The 6852-nt window shown below is 37.8% G+C and overlaps 1 protein-coding gene across 2 annotated transcripts in view; it reads right to left on the reverse strand.

Annotated features, from left to right (window-relative positions):
* The window catches only part of FEM1C (fem-1 homolog C), a 49904-nt gene extending 47641 nt beyond the window's left edge, over window positions 1-2263 (reverse strand). The window contains exons 1-2 of one of the 2 annotated variants that reach the window (XM_029218160.1): window positions 1939-2263; window positions 343-416 (exon numbers count right to left, since the gene is read on the reverse strand). The gene's annotated coding sequence lies outside the window, so the exon portion shown is untranslated. Of the gene's footprint in view, window positions 1-342 lie in introns of both variants that reach the window. The other variant, XM_029218158.1, reaches the window with a different exon arrangement.
* Between the last annotated feature and the right edge of the window lie 4589 nt (window positions 2264-6852).

The raw sequence follows: 6852 nt of genomic DNA on the forward strand, positions 1-6852 counted from the left end.
CCTTGAGAAGTCAAATAGCATCAATGATTTTGTTTATATATTACTTATAAGCTTAGATTTGGTCGATCTAGAAATATTATTTAAAAAGAGAGAAAACTCCATATCTTACTAATGATCAAAAGCTACAAACTTTTTAGATAACTTTGACCAAGAAGATTATAAGACCCTCTATCTTGAGCACTTACTCTATGCAGGTATTATACTAAGTGCTTTATACAGCTTAGCTCACCTAAAACTCAATAAATTTGGAGTCACAGATGTCCAATTAAAAGTGGTTTAAATAAGGAAGAAAATGCGCTGTCCACATAGCTCCATGATGTTAACACAGACTCCTCTGCTTACCGCCATCCAGAAGCTGTCCTCAGTGCGTCCATGGCGGCTCTTTTGGATTGCAAGTTGGCTAGAGTAGTATTGGGCTTCACACCGCAGGAAATGAAAGTAGATTCCTAGCATTAATTTTTATTAGAGATGAAATGTTCCTCCCATTGATTTCCCCCTCAGGTCCCATAGGCCAAGACTCGGTCATGTGTCCAGGCCGTGGTTACAAGGGCAACTGAGAACATAAGCATCTGGAATATTCAGGCTTAATAATTGGAGGTGAGCTCTATCGGCATGGAAGGAAGGAAGGAGAGGTAGCTGTCAGGTAGGAAGCAGACAGCATTGTTCACAGGTGTTATTATTATCGCCATTTTACAAAGGAGGAAAGGAAGCTTAAAGAGGTGAAGTAATTTACCAATTAATACTCAGCTAGAAGGTTTAGTGCAGAATTCAAATCCAGTATGCAGAATTTCAAAGCCCAAACTTTTTTAAGGGCTTGGGCTCTAAATCAGATGGACCCAGGTTTGTATCTAGACTCTGCATCCTGTTTCCTCATTTGTAAAAGGAAATTATTGTATCACTTACTTCTTTGAACTATGGCAAAGCCTAAACAGATAATGTATATATAAAGTGTTGAGCACAATGTCTGGCCCTGTTATCACTGTTGTCTTTGCTATCAATCAGCAGCAGCATTATTACCCCATTCCACTGAGAATGCCACTCACTGGGTGAAATTTCTAGGTGGTTATTCGGAGTCCAAGTGCTCCTCTTCCGTCCTTCACACTACCCGGTAAATGGAGTTTACTCTGTTACTATGACCATACTCTTACATGGCTTGTGCCCGTCACTCATCTGAACCGTCCTGGGAGCAGGGATCATGTCTCATTTATCTTTGTATCTTTAGCCTCTTGCACAATGTGTAATGCATAGTATGTGCTCAATAAAAGATTCTGAATGAAGGTGTAGGTGAGGGTGGAAATAATTCTATACTTCAACAATTGAGAACCGAGTCCTATTTCTCAACCTCAGAAAAATCATCATTTCCTAGAAAAACATTTGATTACAAAAATCTCATCTGGGAAGGCCTAACTGACAAGGCTCAGCACTGAATAAAAACCACATGTATTTAAAGAAAATTTTTATTTTCCCCAACCCCCAAAGGGTTGCTGCTGTAAATCTTCTCTCATTTTAAACCTTGATGTTCTTTCATTGATTAAAATTTACACTAATGTGTCAACAAAATTTCAGCTCACAGTAATTACTCAAGACTCCATAAAAAAATCTATGTATCTTACAAGGTGAAGTTCTTAGAAAATTCAGGAATAACATTTAAAAACTCAGCAATAAGATACTTTTGGGATAAAAGGAAAATGCATTCCATAAATATTTTGAATAGAACCAAATGAAAAGAAATGTTCATTTCTTAGGATTGAGTTCAAGTAAGTTTCCATGTTTCCTTGTGTCTGAGGATAGTAAACGAAACACAGGATTAGCAGCAGACAGTTGACAACACTCACCCTGAGAACATATAAACACGCTATGGGAAGCAGGTGCTGCTGTACGTGAAACAGGAATTTCAGTGGCAGTAAAAACAGGGCAAACATATGTTGGCGTCCTCACCTGCTCATGATCCACATCACAATCATGTAATTAGCCTCTTTTTCTTCTCGCTAATTTATAAATGGTTAAGACTTTTTTTTGACAGTAAAATTGTTGATTTCTCTATCATTGTTATTTTGTTTTGTTTTACAAAAAGTGTGCAGTCAAGCTACTGGCAAATAATAAAATTGTCCAATATCCCTTTTCATTCTAATTTTGCACATTTAATTTTACTATTGTGTTTCTTAAACATTTTTTCTATAAGCCACCATTTTTTAAAATAAATTTATTTATCTATTTATTTATTTTTGGCTGCATTGGGTCTTCGTTGCTGCGTGCAGGCTTTTTCTAGTTGCAGTGAGTGGTGGCTTCTCTTGTTGCAGAGTACAGGCTCTAGGCGCACGGGCTTCAGTAGTCATGGCGTGCAGGCTCAGTAGTTGTGGCACACGGGCTCAAGAGCGCAGGCTCAATAGTTGTGGCGCATGGGCTTAGTTGCTCCACGGCATGCGGGATCTTCCCGGACCTGGGCTCAAACCGGTGTCCCCCGCATTGGCAGGCAGATTCTTAACCACTGCGCCACCAGGGGAGTCCTAAGCCACCATTTTTAAAGCTATATTTTTATATATCAGGTACTCAGTAGTGGAACCATGATTCCAGTAAGAGTTCTTTCAGGAAGGTGACTATGTCATAAAGTGGAGGATCATTCAGCATTTATAGGCTGCTCTGATTTCAGAAAATATTTTTCAACCATTGATACACTTCCTATGCCTGTTATTCAAACACAACCTTGTTATGAAAGCTAATTGTTAAGGATTTCATTAAGAATTACATTATTATAAAATAATACTGCTTCTTGTAGAAAAGGGGGAAATACAACAAAACAAAAAAAATTAAAATTATGCACAATCCAACCCTGTAGCTGGCTAATGCTAACATTTTGGTTTACTGCCTTCCTGTCTTTTTTCAAAGAATACATAATATGTACACATTCAACTTTTAAAAACAAATTAGAGGGCTTCCCTGGCGGCACAGCGGTTAAGAATCCGCCTGCCAATGCAGGGGACACGGGCTCGAGCCCCGGTCAGGGAAGATGCCGCAGAGCAACTAAGCCCATGTGCCACAACTACTGAGCCTGCGCTCTTGAGCCCATGAGGCACAACTACTGAAGCCTGCGTGCCTAGAGCCTGTGCTCTGCAACAAGAGAAGCCACCACAATGAGAAGGCTGCGCACCACAACAAAGAGTACCTACCCCTCGCCACAACTAGAGAAAGCCCGCTTGCAGCAACGAAGACCCAACGCAGCCAAAAATAAATTTATTTTTAAAAAAACAGGGCTTCCCTGGTGGCGCAGTGGTTGGGAGTCCGCCTGCCGATGCAGGGGACGCGGGTTCGTGCCCCGGTCCGGGAGGATCCCACATGCCGCGGAGCGGCTGGGCCCGTGAGCCATGGCCGCTGAGCCTGCGCATCCGGAGCCTGTGCTCCACAACGGGAGAGGCCACAACAGTGAGAGGCCCACGTACCAAAAAAAAAAGAAAAATTAGAAACATGCTAATTATACTTTGGTTTCTTGCTTTTTCATTTAAAAGTATAACTGGAATTTTTATGGTAATAAATATTTATGAAAAGAAAAATTTTGACTCAGTGAATGGTATTTTAAGATAAAGATTTCCATAATTTAATCAAGCCTCCACTGGTGTACATCTACATCATTTTCAACTTTTGTTGTTATAAAAAATACTATAGTAAGCATCCTTGCACATAACATTTCTATATATCTCTATTTTCTTGCTTTGGAACACTACTAGAATATGAATTTTTAAGGTCCTTAATATATATATTTAAATTTAAAATGCTTACTATTAATTTTAGAGATATAACCATAACACAGAGAGTCAAAATGTCCTAAAGTAAAAATTACTGGTGCACTTGTACAAGGTCCACTTTAGAACCTTGGCACATAATGCATACGAAAGCTTGTCATTTTTGTTAAAAGCTCCCAGAACAGTACATCCATGTTGCTCTTTGGCATAAGATACTGCTAGACAGGAAGACACACATGATATCTTTATCATCAAGATACCAAATCATCTTATCATACTAAGTGAAGTAAGTCAGACAAAGACAAATATCATGTGATATCACTTGTATGTAGAATCTAAAAAAATGATACACATAAACTTATTTACAAAATAGAAATAGACTCACAGACATAGAGAACAAACTTATGTTGCTAAAGTGGGAGTAGATGGATAAATTGAGAGTTTGGGGTTAACTGATACACACTACCATATATAAAATAGATAAATAACAAGGACCTACTGTATAGCATGGGGAGTTATATTTAATATCTTATAATAACCTATAATGGAAAAGGATCTGAAAAAGAATGTATGTAAATATATCTGAATCACTTTGCTGTACACATGAAACTAACACATCATTGTAAATCAGCAATACATCAAAAAATAAAGATATCAAATCTTCTTAAACTAAGCCATAATATAAAAGTACAAAAGGATTTTTGAAGCAATATAAACATATTTTAATAGTAATATGTTAAAATATTTCATACTCATGAAATATAATATAGAAAAGAAAATTCTGAAAATGAAAAGTAATAAGCATCGATTAGCTTTCTCAGATATTAAAGCATATTATAAAGTGCCAATAATTAAAACAGTATGATAAGTATGCATGAACAGATTGACAGATGAACGGGAAATACTACGAAGTCCAGGAATAGACCCAAAATTCGTACATGAACCCTTATTATATCATAAAGGTGGAATTTAAAACTATTGGGGAAAGACAGATTATCACAAAAAGGTGTTAGAGCAACTAGAAAAAAATTACCCCAACATCTCACACTTTACACCAAAATAAATTCCATAGTGGTCAAAGACTTTTAAATGTGAACAACAAAACCACAGAGGTATGAGAAGAAACCACAGGATAATTTTTAATAATCTTCACATGGGGAAATCCTCCCTAAGCATGAAAAAAAAAAGAAAAGAAAAAATAAAAAGCCCAGATAAAAGAAAAAATTGATAAATTCTATTATTTTCAAATAAAAAAGTTTCCATGGGAAAAAATAAGCAAAGTCAAAACCTACACTCAGAATAATATTTGCAGCTTAAATCATAGACAAAGGCTAATTTATCCCACACATAAAGAACTCCTATGAAATCCATACGAAAAGACCAATAACCCAATAGAAATTTGGGCAAAAGGTGTACACAGATAGTTCACAGAAAAGGGAACACCAAAGGCTCTTAAACATATGAAAAGATGTTCAGCCTCACTTTTTTAAAAATGCCAACTTAAACTTGGACAATACTATTTTTTTGAGATGCTATTTTTTACCTATCAGACTGGCAAAGATCGACACATTTGGTGACACATTCTCAGAAGGATCTGGGGAAACAGGCCCTCTCACATAATGTTGGTGGCAGTATAAATTGATGCAACCTTTGTGAAGAGCACTTTGGCAGTACAAAATCTACAAAAAACGTTCATTAACCCAGCAAGTCAACTACTAGGCTTTAATCTTACTGATATATTCATTCATACATGTACAAAATTTCATATATACAAGGTTGTTATAAGAACATTGTAATGGAAAGGATTGAAAACAACCTAAAAGTCCATCAACAGGGGCTGGTTAAAGGAAATGATACAACGAAGCAATGAAATATTAGACAGTCAATATGAATAACGAAATGAGGAAGCTCCTCATGTACTGAAATGGGATGACTGCTGATATTGATTGGTAGGTATGACAGATGTAAAATCATGTACATATGCACATGTGTTATTGATTGTATATGCATCGAGTATCTTTGGAAGAGAACAAAGAGGTGATGATATTAACTGGCTTTGAGAATGGAAACTGGAGTGCTTCATTGTACCCTTTGAATTTTTAAGTATTTGAACATATTATGTATTTTAAAAATTAAATAGAACTACATTAAATTTTTAAAGTTGAGTAGGTTATAATCACAGAAAACAGCTTGGGTCCTAATGAGTTAGTACAAAGAAAAATGAAAGAAATATCTTAGCAAAAGGATAGTAACCAGGACCTATTGTTCCTCTAAGTCCCCAATTGTTGGGTAGTCTGAATTATCTACTCCCCAAGCCAACCATGTAGCAGAGCACTAACCAATGCCAGAAGCTCCCCAGTGGTTCCAATCAGGCCTAGAGCTGCCCTCACCTTCCTCTCTTTGCTTGAAGAGAAGAATGAAGAAGCTACTACAGCACACACTTAGACTGACCAATGAATGAATGGCTGGGAGCCTTCCCATTCTTCAGCCAATATAAAACACAGTGAAGCAAAGAAAGTATTAGAGTCACTGGGTCAGTGACTACTGATCCTTTTGTTACCTCCCCTTTAGAGCACAGCCTCTGAGTCTGACAGCCACCCAGTCAGGGCTAGAAGGAGGCATGTAGATGAGGCCCACAAAGATGGAGTTCACCTTTACAGACATTTTTTGTTTTTTAAGTTAAAAGCAATAAATCTGTTCTTGTTTAAGTGGCAGATGGATTGTTCCTTGGCTTTAGGCAAACTTATCAAAGGAAAGTGAACCAATATGGTCTGGAAGGAAAAAAATAGAGCAACTATCAAGATCTGGATCTAATTGCTTAGCTAATAGCTTAGCAGTCAGCCTTGAATAATGGGCTAAGCCAGGATGAAAGAGTTATTCCCCCTTTCTTAAGCACTTTACCTGTATTAACCCATTTACTTTTTTTTTTTTTTTTTTTTTTGCGGTATGCGGGCCTCTCCCATTACTGAGCACAGGCTCCGGACGCGCAGGCTCAGCGGCCATGGCCCACGGGCCCAGCCGCTCCGCGGCATGTGGGATCTTCCCGGACCAGGGTACAAACTCATGTCCCCTGCATCGGCAGGCGGACTCTCAACCACTGAGCCACCAGGGAAGC

The sequence above is a fragment of the Monodon monoceros genome, unplaced genomic scaffold (genome assembly GCF_005190385.1).
Source record: "Monodon monoceros isolate NGI ecotype Baffin Bay Population unplaced genomic scaffold, NGI_Narwhal_1 Super_Scaffold_12, whole genome shotgun sequence".
NCBI lineage: Eukaryota > Metazoa > Chordata > Mammalia > Artiodactyla > Monodontidae > Monodon > Monodon monoceros.